Source organism: Globicephala melas, chromosome 3, assembly GCF_963455315.2.
Source record: "Globicephala melas chromosome 3, mGloMel1.2, whole genome shotgun sequence".
Taxonomy (NCBI): Eukaryota; Metazoa; Chordata; class Mammalia; order Artiodactyla; family Delphinidae; genus Globicephala; species Globicephala melas.
In genome coordinates this window covers 50,616,926-50,634,545 of record NC_083316.1, presented here as the reverse complement: position 1 = coordinate 50,634,545, position 17,620 = coordinate 50,616,926, and the positions used below count along the sequence as shown (strand labels likewise).

The window sequence follows — 17,620 nt, the reverse complement described above, 5'->3', positions numbered from 1 at the left end:
TTTAAGAATATATCCATGACAGCCATACTCAATGATACCATATTTTGAACTATAAACCTTTTTTCCACTACCCATTATCTATTTTTTAAATTAAGGAACAAAACAGTGGGAGAAATGATATGGGATGAGTATCAGGAGGCCAATCCTGATATGTCAGTAGCCCTACTTGAGAAACTGTACTTTGTGTGAAACTAAGTGCTCTCCAGATCTTCCCTATAAGATGTTTACTGTCCATTTTCAAGTCCCTGTCACTGTAGTCTGATATTTCTTGTGGCCACATTAGGAAAAAAGGGTTTTAAATCTAAGAATTTTACAAATACACCAATATTCATGTTTCTGAAAATACTCATATTTCTGCTATTGGCAGAATAAAGCAAAGGAAGTGTGTTAATAGAGTTAGTAGAAATGGCTAATCAAGAGCTCTCATACCATTTCTATATAAACTTCTTCCCATCAAGTAGGAGTCATGAATATTATGTTTAACCATTATATTCTTATTACTAAGGAGAGTGCTTGGCATATAGAAGATGCTCAGTAAATATGAGTAAACTTGGAGAATGTTAAGACCGGTAAGGGAGAAAAACATACTTGTCATACTGGTAGGACCCTAGAGAAACACTAAAAGTGAACACAAGAAAGATGACTAAAAATAACCTAAATGTCTACATTTGGATGCATTAGCTGGAGTTCTCCAGGATGCAGATCCTGAGGCAAAAGTTTATATGACGCTATTTTATTAGGGAATGCAGAGGTGTGAAAAAAAAAAAAAGTCAGGGAAAAACGGAGAGCAAACATAAGGAGATGAATTTATGAGTAGAAATTTAATTGGTATCAAGTACAGTCTTCAGAAAGGGTCTATGAACTATTACAGCCCACATGCATGTAGTATGAGTTATAGCCTGTTGGGGGAAAAAGAGAGAAGAATTTATCTGCTGGTGCCCACCTCCTATTGGTTCAACATTTGCCCTAGGGAGCATTAACACCTCCTCACATCCAGGTTACACACACACTAGAACCAGGTGGATCTCACTGCATCTCATGCTTCAGTGGTAATAAACAAGCCCTAAGAGGCAATTACTATTAATCTGCCTGCTAGAGCAGTTGCTGGGCAGAGCCCAGCTGAATTGTTCTCTGAGGTGGTAGCTAGGCCAGAACAAGGGACCAAAGGCCCAGACAAGTGAGGCTAAGAGGATTTCTGGAGGCACAAATAAACATACTTTAGTACATTCATATAATGGAATACTACTCAGCAATAAAAATATAAATTGATCATATACAGTTTTTATTATATTGAGGTATGTTCCATCTATGCCCACTTTCTGGAGAGTTTTTTTTTTTTTAAACAACTTTATTGCAGTATAATTGCTTTAGAATGGTTTCTGCTTTATAACAAAGTGAATCAGTTATACATATACATATGTTCCCATATCTCTTCCCTCTTGCGTCTCCCTCCCTCCCACCCTCCCTATCCCACCCCGCTAGGTGGTCACAAAGCACCAAGCTGATCTCCCTGTGCTATGCGGCTGCTTCCTACTATCTATTTTACGTCTGGTAGTGTATATATGTCCATGCCACTCTCTCACTTTGTCACAGCTTACCCTTCCGCCTCCCCATATCCTCAAGTCCATTCTGTAGTAGGTCTGTGTCTTTATTCCTGTCTTGCCCGTAGGTTCTTCATGACCTTTTTTTTTATCCTTAGGTTCCATATATATGTGTTAGCATAGGGTATTTGTTCTTCTCTTTCTGAGTTACTTCAGTCTGTATGACAGACTCCAGGTCCATCCACCTCACTACAAATAACTCAATTTCATTTCTTTTGATGGCTGAGTAATATTCCATTGTATATATGTGCCACATCTTCCTTATCCATTCATCTGCTGATGGACAGTTGGGTTGCTTCCATGTCCTGGCTATTGTAAACAGAGCTGCAATGAACATTTTGGTACATGACTCTTTTTGAATTATGGTTTTCTCAGGGTATATGCCCAGTAGTGGGATTGCTGGGTCATATGGTAGTTCTGTTTCTAGTTTTTTAAGGAACCTCCATACTGTTCTCCATAGTGGCTGTATCAATTTACATTCCCACCAACAGTGCAAGAGGGTTCCCTTTTCTCCACACCCGCTCCAGCATTTATTGTTTTTAGATTTTTTGATGATGGCCATTCTGACCAGTGTGAGATGATATCTCATTGTAGTTTTGATTTGCATTTCTCTAATTATTAATGATGTTGAGCATTCTTTCATGTGTTTGTTGGCAATCTGTATATCTTCTTTGGAGAAATGTCTATTTAGGTCTTCTGCCCATTTTTGGGTAAGGCTGTTTGTTTTTTTTTTGATACTGAGCTGCATAAGCTGCTTTTAAATTTTGGAGATTATTCCTTTGTCAGTTGCTTCATTGGCAAATATTTTCTCCCATTCTGAGGGTTGTCTTTTGGTCTTGTTTATGGTTTCCTTTGTTGTGCAAAAGGTTTTAAGTTTCATTAGGTCCCATTTGTTTATTTTTGTTTTTATTTCTATTTCTCTAGGAGGTGGGTCAAAAAGGACCTTGCTGTGATTTATGTCATAGCGTGTTCTGCCTATGTTTTCCTCTAAGAGTTTGATAGTGTCTGGCCTTACATTTAGGTCATTAATCCATTTTGAGTTTATTTTTGTGTATGGTGTTAGGGAGTGTTCTAATTTCATACTTTTACATGTACCTGTCCAGTTTTCCCAGCACCACTTACTGAAGAGGCTGTCTTTTCTCCACTGTATATTCTTGCCTCCTTTATCAAAGATAAGGTGACCATGTGTGCGTGGGTTTATCTCTGGGCTTTCTATCCTGTTCCGTTGGTCTATATTTCTGTTTTTGTGCAGGTACCATACTGTCTCGATTACTGTAGCTTTGTAGTATAGTCTGAGGTCAGGGAGCCTGATTCCTCCAGCTCCGTTTTTCGTTCTCAAGATTGCTTTGGCTATTCGGGGTCTTTTGTGTTTACAAATTCTGAAATTTTTTGTTCTAGTTCTGTGAAAAATGCCAGTGGTAGTTTGATAGGGATTGCATTGAATCTGTAGATTGCTTTGGGTAGTAGAGTCATTTTCACAATGTGGATTCTTCCAATCCAAGAACATGGTATACCTCTCCATCTATTTGTATCATCTTTAATTTCTTTCATCAGTGTTTTATAACTTTCTGCATACAGGTTTTTTTGTCTCCTTAGGTAGGTTTATTCCTAGATATTTTATTCTTTTTGTTGCAATGGTAAATGGGAGTGTTTTCTTAATTTCACTTTCAGATTTTTCATGATTAGTATATAGGAATGCCAGAGATTTCTGTGCATTAATTTTGTATCCTGCTACTTTACCAAATTCATTGATTAGCTCTAGTAGTTTTCTGGTAGCATCTTTAGGATTCTCTATGTATAGTATCATGTGATCTGCAAAGAGTGACAGCTTTACTTCTTCTTTTCCAATTTGGATTCCTTTTATTTCTTTTTCTTCTCTGATTGCTGTTGCTAAATGGTTTTTCAATTTTGTTTATCTTCCCAAAGAAACAGCTTTCAGTTTTATTGATGTTTGCTATTGTTTCCTTCATTTCTTTTTCATTTATTTCTGATCTGATCTTTATGATTTATTTCCTCCTCCTCACTTTCGGGTTTTTTTCTTCTTATTTCTCTAACTGCTTTAGGTGTAATGTTAGGTTTTTTATTTGAGATGTTACTTGTTTCTTGAGGTAGGATTGTATTGCTATAAATTTCCCTCTTAGTACTGCTTTTGCTCCATCACATAGGTTTTGGGTTGTCGTGTTTTCACTGTCCTTTGTTTCTAGGTAGTTTTCAATTTCCTCTTTGATTTCTTCAGCGATCTCTTGTTTATTAAGTAGTGTACTGTTTAGTCTCCATGTGTTTGTATGTTTTACAGATTTTTTACCTATAATTGATACCTAGTCTCATAGTTTTGTACTCCAAAAAGATACTTGATACCATTTCAATTTTCCTAAATTTATCAAGGCTTGATTTGTGACCCAGGATATGATCTATATTGGAGAATGTTCCATGAGCACTTAAGAAGAAAGTGTATTCTGTTGGTTTTGGATGGAATGTCACATAAATATCAATTAAGTCCATCTTGTTTAATGTATCATTTAAAGCTTGTGTTTATTTATTTTCATTTTGGATGATGTGTCTATTGGTGAAAGTGGGGTGTTTAAATCCCTTACTATGATTGTGTTAGTATCGATTTCCCCTTTTATGGCTGTTAGCATTTGCCTTATGTATTGAGGTGCTCCTATGTTGGGTGCATAAATATTGACAATTGTTGTATCTTCTTCTTGGATTGATCCCTTGATCATTAGGTAGTGTCCTTCTCTGTTTCTTGTAATAGTCTTTGTGTTAAAGTCTAGTTTTTCTGATATGAGAATTGCCAATCCAGCTTTCTTTTGATTTCCTTTTGCATGGAATATCTTTTTCCATCCCCTCACTTTCAGTCTGTATTTGTCCCTAGGTCTGAAGTGGGTCTATTGTAGACAGCATATATATGGGTCTTGTTTTTGTATCCATTCAGCCAGTCTATGTCTTTTGGTTGGAGCGTTTATTCCATTTACATTTAAGGTAATTATCGATATGTATGTTCCTATTACCATTTTGTTACTTGTTTTGGGTTTCTTATTGTAAATCTTTTCCTTCTCTTGTGTTTCCTGCCTAGAGAATTTCCTTTAGCATTTGCTGTAAAGCTCATTTGGTAGTGCTGAACTGTCTTAGCTTTTGCTTCTCTGTAAAGGTTTTAATTCCTCCATCGAATCTGAATGAGATCCTTGCTGGGTACAGTAATCTTGGTGTAGGGTTTTCACTTTCATCACTTTCAATATGTCCTGCTACTCCCTTCTGGCTTGCAGTTTCTTCTGAAAGATCAGCTGTTAACCTTATGGGGATTCCCTTGTATGTGATTTGTTGTTTTTCCCTTGCTGTTTTTAATATTTTTTCTTTGTATTTAAGTTTTGATAGTTTGATTAATATATGTCTAGGCATGTTTTTCCTTGGATTTATCCTGCATGGGACTCTCTGCATTTTCTGGACTTGATTAACTATTTCCTTTCCCATATTAGGGAAGTTTTCAACTTTAATATCTTCAAATATTTTCTCAGTCCCTTTCTTTTTCTCTTCTTCTTCTGGGACCCCTGTAATTCGAATGTTGGTGCACTCAATGTTGTCCCAGAGGTCTCTGAGACCGTCCTTAATTCTTTTTTTTTTTTTTTTTTTTGCGGTACGCAGGCCTCTCACTGTTTTGGCCTCTCCCATTGCGGAGCACAGGCTCTGGACGTGCAGGCTCAGCAGCCATGGCTCACGGGCCCAGCAACTCTGTGGCATGTGGGATCCTCCTGGACCGGGGCATGAACCCGTGTCCTCTGCATCGGCAGGCAGACTCTCAACCACTGTGCCACCAGGGAAGCCCCCGACTTTAATTCTTTTCATTCTTTTTTCTTTATTCTGCTCTGTAGTAGTTATTTCCACTATTTTATCTTCCAGGTCACTTATCCATTCTTCTGCCTCAGTTATTCTGCTGTTGATTCCTTCTACAGAGTTTTCTATTTCATTTAATGTGTTGCTCATTACTGTTTGTTGGCACTTTAGTTCTTCTATGTCCTTGTTAAACGTTTCTTGTGTTTTCTCCGTTCTATTTCCAAGATTTTGGACCATCTTTACTATCATTATTCTGAATTCTTTTTCAGGTAGACTGCCTATTTCCTCTTCATTTGTTTGGTCTGGTGGGTTTCTACCTTGCTCCTTCATCTGCTGTGTTTCTCTGTCTTCTTATTTTGCTTAACTTACTGTGTTTGGAGTCTCCTTTTCACAGGCTGCAGGTTCGTATTTCCTGTTGTTTTTGGTGTCTGCCCCCAGTGGCTAAGGTTCATTCAGTGGGTTGTGTAGGCTTCCTGGTGGAGAGGACTAGTGCCTGTGTTCTCGTGGATGAGGCGGGAGCTTGTCTTTCTGTTGGGTAGGACTGCATCCAGTGGTGCGTTTTGGGGTGTCTGTGACCTTATTATGATTTTAGGCAGTCTCTCTGCTAATGGGTGGGGTTGTGTTCCTGTCTTGCTAGTTGTTTGGAATAGAGTGTCCAGCACTGTAGCTTGCTGGTTGTTGAGTGGAGCTTGGTTTAAGCATTGAGATGGAGATCTCTGGGAGAGCTTTTGCTGTTTGCTATTACATGGAGCTAGCAAGTCTCTGGTGGGCCAATGTCCTGAACTCGGCTCTCCCACCTCAGAGGCACAGGCCTGACACCCGGCCAGATCACCAAGACCCTGCCAGCCACAGGGATCAGAAGAAAAGGGAGAAAAAAAGAAAGAAAGCAAGACAGGAATAAAATAAAATTTATTAAAATAAAAAATTATTAAAAATAAAAAACCTAAAAAAGTAAATAAAAAAAAAGTAGCAACCAAACCAAAAAACAAATGCAGCAATGATAACAAGCACTAAAAACTATACTGAAAAGAAAAATAAACAACAAAAAATCGGACAGACAGAACCCTAGGACAAATGCTAAAAGCAAAGTTATACAGACAAAATCATACAAAGACTCATACACATACACACTCAGAAAAAGAGAAAAAGGAAAACAACATATATATCATTGCTCCCAAGGTCCACTACCCCTATTTTCGGATGATTCATTGTCTATTCAGGTATTCCACAGATGCAGTGTACATCAAGTTGATTATGGAGATTAAACCCGCTGCTCCTGAGGCTGCTGGGAGAGATTTCCTTTTCTCTTCTTTGTTCACACAGCTCCTGGGGTTGGTTCTGCTCTGGATTTGGCCCCAACTCTGTGTGTAGGTTACCAGAGGTATGGGGTTAAAGGAGCAGCTGATCTGGGGGCTCTGGCTCAGTGATGCTGGGGGGATGGAGGGGTATGGAATGCGGGGAGAGCCTGCAGTGGCAGAGGCAGGTGTGTCATTGCAACAGCCTTAGGTGCACCGTGTGTTCTTCCCGGGAAGTTGTCCCTGGATCACGGGACCCTGGGAGTGGTGGGCTGCACAGGCTCCCAGGAGTGGGGGTATGGATAGTGACCTGTACTTGCACACAGGCTTCTTGGTGGCTGCAGCAGCAGCAGACTTAGCGTTTCATGCCTGTCTCTGGTGTCCACGCTAATAGCCGCAGCTCGCGTCTGTCTCTGGAACTCGTTTAGGTGGTGCTCTGAATTCCCTGTCCTCACGCACCCTGCAACAATGGTCTCTTGCCTCTTAGGCAGGTCGACTTTTTCCCGGACTCCCTCCCGGCTAGCTGTGGTGCACTAGCCCCTTTCAAGATGTGTTCACATAGCCAACCTCAGTCCTCTCCCTGGGATCTGACCTCCAAAGCCAGAGCCTCTGTACCATTTTAAATGTTTGAAACAAATATCATGGATATTATTCATAAAAACAATGCTTAAATTTTATTTGGTTTCCTGGGGGCTGGCTGTGAGGTGGGGTATAATCCTTTACTCAGCTGGAGATGCAAGTGGGACAGGATTTCAATTGTTGAACATCCCCAAAGGAGGGTGGCTAGTGATCCAGATCACAGCACCCAGGGTAATAATGCCTTTAATCTGGGCTGGTATCAATATTCAAAGGGCAAGGTATGAAAAACAGGGTAGCAAAGCTTCCATGGCAGTAATGAAAGTTATGACATTTCAGGAATTCTGTGCTTTTTGTTTTTTTTTAATTTTATTTATTTATCTTTGGCTGCATTGGGTCTTCATTGCTGCGCGTGGGCTTTCTGTAGTTGCGGCGAGCCAGGGCTACTTTTCGTTGCAGTGCATGGGCTCCTCATTGCAGTGGCTTCTCTTGTTGTGGAGTGCAGGCTCTACACGCATGGGCTTCAGTAGTTGTGGCACGAGGGCTCAGTAGTTGTGGCTCGTGGGCTCTAGAGCACAGGCTCAGTAGTTGTGGCATATAGGCTTAGTTGCTCCACAGCATGCGAGATCTTCCCAGACCAGGGCTTGAACCCATGTCCCCTGCATTGGCAGGCAGATTCTTAACCACTGCGCCACCAGGGAAGCCCTGGAATTCTGTGTTTGATGTAAGCCTCTAGACATGGTAGGGCAAAGGTGAAAGGGTCTGACACCCTGAGGAAAGAGACAAAAGATGGCTATAAAGTTATTAAGGCATGAATTATGTAAGTCAGAGCTCCAGTCCAAGCTGAAACAGTAGTGGAAATCAGGAAGTCTAAAGGTGGCCAGCTCAACAGAAGGCACAGGCTATACTTGGTAGCAAGACAGGTTTTGACCCATCCTCTGGTACCTCATAAGGTAACAAGCTTAGGAAGGATTGGTTCAGATGCAATGTGAGGCTGAGCTGGGCAAAGCTGGGACAAGCAATGATCTATATTACCTATGTTTACATCAAGTAGGAGTGCAAAGCGAAAGTCTGACTACATATGTCTTTGATTGTGATTTGGTTTTTCTTAACATTTTAACATTTCTAAAATTGGTATCTAATTTCAAATCAGATATATGTCTTTCATTTGAAAATCTTCCCACCTCTCCACAAAGTCTTCATTGATTAAATTGATGGTCAAATTTGTTTCTCAAAAATAATCACTAAGGGGTTTCCCTGGTGGCACAGTCTGGGAGGATCCCACATGCCACGGAGCGGCTGGGCCCATGAGCCATGGCCGCTGAGCCTGTGCGTCCAGAGCCTGTGCTCCACAACTGGAGAGGCCACAACAGTGAGAGGCCCACGTACAGCAAAAAAAAAAAAAAAAAAAAATCACTAAGATTATATATGTTTCTCTTCCTAGTGTTTTTTCCTATGTATTAGCACTCCTTTAAATTTAAAAATAAAAAACAAAATTAATACATCAAACTAAAAATCTTCTGCACTGCAAGGAAAATCATCAACAAAATGAAAAGGCAACCCACTGAATGGTAGACAATATTTGCAAATCATACATCTGATAAGGGGATTATATCCAAAATATATAAAGAATTCACAAAACCCAATAGCAAAAAACCCCAAACAATCCAATTAAGAAATAGACAGAGGATCTGAATAGATATTTTTCCAAAGAAGACATGCAGATGGACAACAGGTACATGAAAATATGCTCAACGTCATTAATCATCAGGGAAATGCAAATCAAAACCACAATGAGATATCACCTCATACCTGTCAGAATGGCTATTATCCAAAAGACAACAAATAACAAGTGTTAGTGAGGATGTGGATTAAAGGGAACCCTGTGCACTGTTGGTGGGAATATAAACTGGTGCAGTAATTATGGAAAATAGTATGGAGGTTCCTCAAAAAATTAAAAATAACTCTCCCTCCTGCCACCTCCCCTGGCCCTCTTGTGCTGTGCAGTTTCTCTGATGCAAGACTGTCCCGGCCCAGATATGGCTCGTGGACAGCAGAAGATTCAGTCTCAGTAGAAAAATGCCAAAAAGCTGGACAAAAGAAACAAGGACATGACCAAAAGCCTGCTGCCAAAGCTGCCTTAATATATATCTGCACTGTCTGTAAGACACAAATGCCAGACCCTAAGACCTTCAAGCAGCACTTTGAGAGCAAGCATCCTAAGACTCCACTTCCTCCAGAATTAGCTGATGTTCAGGCATAAAGTTGTTTACAGGGGAAGTTGTGACACCTTTGACTCTTCTCCTGTCTCAGACCTTAGGTAACAAACCTGCAGCTGCTTTTCTAACAAACTGTTGATCAGCAAAAATAAAGGGGCTACAGAAACACTCATTTTTATGTTGTTCCCTTTTGGTCTTCATGCAAAGACAATTCTGTGCAAATGTACCGTTGACTCTGATTTGGAAATCTGAAAATCAGTTCATCCTTGTTATAAAAATTTTTTTATAATTGTAATTATATTGATGTTCATATTATATAAAATAACTCATTTAATAAAGTAGTACTTTGATTTTACAACATCACAGGATAAATGGTTCTAGAAATTCTATTCTAACTTTCTACATTATTTGCCTTATAAAAATCTAATGAATTCATCAGCTAGAATTGCAAGCACAATTCTTATCTCCCTTTCTAATGCAGGGGCATGTTCATAGTTAAACTAGAGCAGACTCATTCATTAAATCTGTGCACACGATTTTATTGGAAGCTGCTGACCTAGGTGAAGAATGACTTATCTGCTGCCTTAGTATATTGCAATCATGTGTCATTTTCCCCTCTGATTGTTTCTTGTGATTGAGGTTGGAATATTTAAACTTGCTGTGTGACCTGGCTATACCTGCCAGCCATGTATGGCCTGTAGATTAACTGATAAATTCCTTAAAGTGGTTGGATTGTCAGTGAGCCCGTGTGAAAAATTAGGTTTTGAAGTATATGCCACAATGAAGTAATCAGCCTATTGTTCAATACAAAATATGATGGAACATACGTGAACTGGTAAAGATCTATCTTTTATAAATTATACTTGATTCTTTGAAAATTGTTCAAGTTCTTTCATTTAAAATTGAAACTCATAATTTTCGAAGGAGTTTTTAGAAGTTAATTACAATTTGGCCAATTTATGAACGGATTCTGCATTAACAGAAGGATTGGAATGGCTTGTGACTGGGTTAAATCCCAGTGAGTAGTTGATTTTTACTTTGTGCTGGTTCCTAAAATCAAAGGCTGTGTACAGCATGACTTCCGTCTGAACTAGAAAAGTATTAAAATAGGCCAATATCCACATTTTTTAGGCTCTAAGGATGGGAAGTGGGTTTGTTCCAATGAATGAGGTAAATCCTGCCCGGTTAAAAAAGACTAATTTAGGTTTCTTCTAATTTGCTTTTGCCAACTATTAATACAAGTGAAACTGCTGTAACTCAGTTTAAATTTAAAGTTGATAGAATAGGAAGAACACTCAAATATTTACTGGTAATTGCTTAGAGCTGCAAATCTGATCCTGTGGATTACAAAGTGCATTTCCTCTTTCTGCTGTAACTCATCACTGCATTTGTTTTGTAGCTATACATATTCTGCCCCCCTTGTTTGTCTTCACTGTAAGTTTAAAATAAGATATTTCCAAGGAAAAGCTTCAGTGGTGATAATTTCTTAGTAACTCCTATTCTTATACTCTTACTTTAAAATAGTCATTTTTTCATGTATTTGATTTCTTCAGTTTCAGATTTATTATTTGTTAATTCCCAATATGTTGGTTACCAGAACATTAGAGTTGGCCTAATTGCTTATAGTGGTTATTAACAGAGGTTCTGGTTAAATTACAATTTAAAAGTTTTTAAAAGTGCTTTGAGCATATGTATGTTTATATTAGTAATAAATCACTTAAAAACCTTTCACAAGTTTTGGTTTAATTTTTTTTCATTTGTTTTACTGACTAATTCAGAATAAAAGCTTTATGTTCTTGTTAAAAAAAAAATTAAAAATAGAACTGCAATATAACCCAGAGAGTCCACTTCTGGGTATTTGAAAAAAATGAAAACACTACTTCAAAAAGATATGCGCACCCCTATGTTCATTGCAGCATTATTTTCAACAGCCAAGGTATGGAAAAAACCTAAGTGTTCAATGATGGATGAATGGATAAAGAAATTGTGGTATTTATACACACACACACACACACACACATAGACACATACTGGCATACTATTCAGACATAAAAAAGAATGAAATCTTGCCCTTTGTGACAACATGAATGAACCTCGAGAGCATTATGCTACTTGAAATAAGTCAGACAAAGAAAGACAATAATTATATATGAAATTTAAACAATAACAACAACAAGAAACCAAGCTCATAGATACAAAGAACAGATTGGTAGTTGTCAGAGGTGGGAGATGGGTGGGTGGGAGAAATGGGTCAAGGGGGTCAAAAGGTATATAAACTTCTACTTATAAAATAATTAAGTCATGAGGATATAATGTACAGCATGATGACTATAGTTAATAATACTGTATTGTATGTTGGAAAGTTGCTAAGAAACTAGATCTTAAAAGTCTTTATCATAAGAAAAAAAACCTTTTTTTAAAACTGTGTATGGTACCAGATGGTAACCAGACTTGTGGTGATCATTTCACAACACATATAGAGAATCATTATGTTATACACTGGAAACTAGTATAATGTTACATGTAAATTACACATCAATTAAAAAATCCCCTCAAAACCCAAAAAACAAAATGAAGATTATTCTCTCTCTTGATATGTTCTTCCTTAAAGATACACATGTACAAATCTCTCCTATTAGAAACAACAGAAAAACCTCTCCTTGGATGCTGTGTTTCCATCTAGCTACAATCACCTCTCTCATTCCCTTCAGAGTCAAGTTCCTGGAAAGAAAAGAATATAATTTCTGCTTATTATTTCCCACTACCTACTTAAAATAAAACTGCTCTAGCCAAAAGTCATCTATCTATGACCCAATTGCCAAATCCAGCAGCATATTTTTAGTACTCATTGTACTCGACAATTCTGTAGCATTTAATGCTGTTGGCCAATTTCTTCTCTTAAAACTGTCCTTTTTAAGAAAATTAACCATCTCCACTCTGTCCACTTCCTACCTTCCAGATGCAACCATCCCTGTCAACAGTGGTGAATCCTTTCATACTTTCTCTTGGCTCATGCAAAATATAAAAGCACATGTGCACATAAATACTCTGCTGTCACTTTTCTCAACATACCATAGATGTCTCTCCAAGTTAGTAGATATTGATCTTTTAGTCTTTTTTTCTAACCTACATACACACATATTTTACATAAATAGGATGATCTATCTGCTTTTTATATTTCAATTTTTTTTCTCTCTCTTTTTTTTTCCCCCCACTGGCCTGCCCCCTCCCTGCTCTCTGTAGACTTGCTCCTCCTCCCACTTTCCCCTGTCTCATTTCTTGTAGTGTTCCATCTTGCACCTTATCATTTCCTCTGTGAGGCCTGATCATTGTCCTTTTATTACTCTACCCTCTGTAAACATTCCACCTCTTCCTTTATGACTCTACTCTTTTTATACCTTCCATAATACCTATATTGACTATCTACATACGTCCCCCTTTATTACATTTCTAAGACACTTGTGGGCATGGATTATGTTTTATTTATGTTTCCTAATTCCAGAACTTAGAGGGAAGAATAGAAATAGGAATCAGGGAGATAAGCATAGAGGAAATTTAAGACAAGGAGACAATTTGGGGAAATCATGGAGTTTGTGGATGAGGCACCTGTCAATCTGACAGGATGAGAGCTTTTCCAATAAGGAGTAGGAAATATTCCTTGAGAGTTAAGGTGGGTCATTTGCTACTGGTCAGGAATGGGCAAAGTATAGCCTATGTGGCAAATACGACCTGCTATCTGTATTTTTTTGTAACTAAAATTTCAGTGGAACGTAACCATGCTCATTGGTCTATGTATTGTGTATGGCTATTTTTGTGCCACCATAGCAGAACTAAGTAGTTGTGACACCATAGCAGAACTAAGTAGTTGTGACAGAGACTGTACGGTCAGCAAAGCCTACTACAGTACAGGTCACTGCATGTCAGCCTGAGATGTCTCATTATGTTCCTGAATGGAATATAGCATTGCTAATTTCCACCACAATAAACAAATATTTATTGAGTGAACAAAGCATTATTTCAGGCCTTGGGGATTTTCTTAGTCTGCCTGGGCTGTGATAACAAAATACCATAGACTGGGAAGGTTAAACAATAGTCATTTATTTCTCACAGTTCTGGAGGCTGGGAATCCAAGATCAGGGTGCTAGCATGGTTGGGTTCTGGTGAAAAACCTCTTCTTGACTTGCAAACACCCATCTTCTCATTGTGTGTTCACATGGCCTTTCCTCTGTGGGTGTGGAAAGAGATCTCTCTCTCTTCCTTTTCTTATAAAGCAGCCAATACTATTAGATTAGGATGCCACCCTTATGACTTCATTTAACCTTAATTACCTCCTAAAAACCCTATCTTCAAATATAGTCACAGAAGGGGTTAGAGCTTCAAGGAGTGAATTTTGAGGGGATAAAATTCAGTCCATAGCAGGGATATACAAGGCACTAGGGATGTTGTGGTGAACATATGAAGCAATTAAGTCCTCTGAACTAATTCTTTAAAAAAGAAAAAAAAATGTGAAGAAGAGATAGTTTCAAGAATGTGAGTGCTAAACGGCACAAAGAGGCAATAATTAAGGCATGGGGTACCAAGGTCCTGAAACAGAGTGGTTGTGTTGAGAATTTAAGGCATTTTGAAAGTAAAATCAGCAGAAGCTAATTCTCATTCGAATGGAGGAGGACACACTGGTTTCATAACGAATAATTTTGATTTTTTTCCTCATAAATCTTAAAATCTCTGAATTCACAATTTCATTTTGATTTGCATTCCCCTATTTCTTTTGAACACTTTAAAAAGAAGTCAAAGATCTTAGTTTCTGACTTCCAGGCAGGTGAGAAGTCCCATTGGGCCATAACACAAAGAACACAGCTCTATATCAAAAGCCATTTTTAAGCCTCCAGCAACAATCCCTACACCCGTCAATCAGTTCCAGATCCACTAAATCCAGTTACTTCTAAGCCACAGCATGTCACACATTACTTTAGAGAGCAAAGTGGTCTTTTATTAGTCTTCTCTCTTCTTTACTGAACCTCTTGGGCTCTTTTCTTGCCTTATTCCATTCTCCTTAATTTTCTTTTGTTTCTCTATCACAGAAAAACTTTTATATATTAATTAAATTTGTTCCAAATATTGGTTATCCATAACCCTTCTTCTCCATTCAGGCAGAAACAGGTAATGTTCAACTGCCTCAAAGAATGGATGACACAGCAGTATGTAGATAAAAAAGGAATTAAATTATTAAATATTTGGTATTTGAGTTTCAAAAGCCTAGGATTCTGAGTATAAACGATAGACTTAGAAGACCTTTTTCCTACTCCTCCTATCCCTTTATACTCAACACATACTAGATAAAGATTTTATGGGATTGGAGCAAGAGCCTATTGGATCTCCAAAAAGGTACTCTACAACATGTTCACCTTAGCTTAAAACTGGAAGGAGGATGATAGGACAGAAAATACCATCAGGTTTAGGGTCTGGATAGCAGGAAACCTGTAACTTCCAATCTCTAGAATATAGTCTAAGGAGGAAGCGAGGTCTCAGAAGTCTCTTATGCTTAGCATGGTATGGGAGCAGCATAGAATGGCATTTATCTGGCACCAAGTAGACAGTAAAGATCTTTTAGTCAATACAAGAAGGAAAATAAATACCTTTCTTTCTCAGTCTTTCTGAGTATAAGCTCAGTAGGTATCAGTAAGGCCAAATTCCACCCCACCTTCAACATGCTGACACTTGGAAGGTTCTAGAAACTTAGAACATAGACCTAGAGGTAAAAAGAGGAGAAAGGCTTGACCGATTAAGATTTAGTTTCTAGCCTCCAATAGAAAGGGGGCTTAAAATAGAAATTTAAATTCATTCATTTATTCAACAAGTATCCACTGTGTACTTATATGTACAAATAACTTTTAATAAAAAATAAAGCTACAGGGCTTCCCTGGTGGCGCAGTGGTTGAGAGTCCGCCTGCCGATGCAGGGGACGTGGGTTCGTGCCCCGGTCTGGGAAGATCCCATATGCCGTGGAGTGGCTGGGCCCTTGAGCCATGGCCGCTGAGCCTGCGCGTCCGGAGCCTGTGCTCCGCAACGGGAGAGGCCACAACAGTGAGAGGCCCGCGTACCACACACACACACAAAATAATAAAAAAAAAATAAAGCTACATTCCCTGAATATCTGAGTTTGTGGATTATGAGTCATTCCTAGAACATATTATTCACTTTCTTACCTTTTCCTTATATCATTTAATTTCTTCACATACATTTGAAGTACATCCACTTTTCTCTAAATCTTATCTATTGCATTTATCTCATACCTGACACAAAGTCCATGCTATGTCACAGAAAAAGTTCAGATATTAAAGTTATCAGAAAATCACATGATTAAGAAACAGCATATGGAAGTTACTTTAAATATACAGACATATATATTAAAGAATTCTCTTCATTCCTGATTCTTAAAAAAATGTAAGTTTTTATAAATGTCATTGTTGTGTCATAAGAATCTGTATTTCTAGTTTCAGAATATGACTCCAAATTTGCATAAATACATATTCCAAATTTGACAGTTTTGGACTTCTAACATATGCTAGTGCTAGCTTCCATATCAGTCATCAAAAATATATTTTAAGAAACAACTGGAAAAGTTTCTTACATCACCAAAAAAGATTTTTGGTCAATATGGGGAACAAGGCAAATGCAGTAAGTCTCCCTCCAGTACTAATTAAATAAAAATGTTAGATTAACTGTTCAAAAACCTAACACATATGTTGCAGATATAGCTTGGGAGTCAAGGCTCTAAGCTCTATGTATAGCAGTGAGCTAAAAAGGCTGTTTGGTCTGAGGAATATAGTACAGAAGCCAGCTAATCTAGGCAAAGAATTGGCAGAAGGATACCAGCACTCTAAACCTGCACTATTTGTAGGTGTGATGTCTAAATTAGCACCTCCCAAGAAGCTTGGAAACCCTAAATAGAGAAAATAAAATTAAAATAAGTCCTGTACTAGTGAAAGCCACAGCAAAGTCAAACACAAAACTGGCTCCAAGGGGTTTCTTCCACAACTCAGGGCCCTTGAAATTCACATAGAAACAACTCCCACTGAAGATAAGCTCACAGTCAAAAGTTACAAAGTATGTCAGAAAACAACCTGTCAATAAAAAAGTATTAGTAGATGTATGAATGGGAAGAATTCACTTTTAAAAAACTACATATAACTGAGAAATATGTAAGAAACTTTAAAATAATTGTGTTAAAAGAAATTTTAGGGACTTCCCTGGTGGCGCAGTGGTTAAGAATCTGCCTGCCAGTGCAGGGAACACAGGTTTGATCCCTGGTCCGGGAAGATCCCACATGCTGTGGAGCAACTAAGCCCGTGAGCCACAGCTACTGACTCTATGCTCTAGAGCCCATGAGCCAAAACTACTGAGCCCGTTTGCCACAACTACTGAAGCCTGTGCACCTAGAGGTCATGCTCTGCAACAAGAGAAGCCACTGCAATGAGAAGCATGTGCACTTCAATGAAGAGTAGCCCCTGCTCACCGCAACTAGATAAAGCTCGTGTGCAGCAATGAAGACCCAATGTAGCTGAAAATAAATATAAATTAAATAAATAAATTTAAAAAAGAAATTAAAAAAAAGAAATTTTTAAAGAAGAATATAGTTAATTAGACAAGAACAGGATATAATAAAAATATAATAATGTAATAACTTTGTATAGTGTATAATGTACAAAAATACCGAATCACTACATTGTACATCTGTAACTAAATAATATTGTAAGTCAACTACAATTCAATTAAAAATATACATATATATATAATAAAAACAAAAAGTGAACTTGAATAAGAATCCAAATGGAGACTGTAAATATGAAAAAAGTAAGGTTAAAGAAGATAGAATTATAAGATTGGAAAAATTGCTAAAGGTAAATACAGAACAATTACTCTGTAAGATTCTCAACTTATTTTAGAGAGGCAAGATAGAAACTTCTTTCTAAAAACAAACAAACTCATAGAAAAAGAGATCATTATTTATGGTTACCAGAGGCAGTTGGGGGAGGGGTAATTGGATGAAGGTAATCAAAAGGTACAAACTTCCAGGTATAAAATAAATAAATAC

General features: G+C 38.0%; 1 protein-coding gene and 1 pseudogene across 4 annotated transcripts in view; one reads left to right on the top strand and one right to left on the bottom strand.

Moving 5' to 3' along the window:
- Nucleotides 1–17,620, bottom strand: part of RNF180 (ring finger protein 180) — a 280,386-nt gene that overhangs the window by 100,168 nt on the left and 162,598 nt on the right. The gene's annotated exons all lie outside the window — the stretch shown is intronic.
- LOC115845830 (zinc finger protein 706 pseudogene) lies at nucleotides 9,346–9,779 on the top strand (annotated as a pseudogene).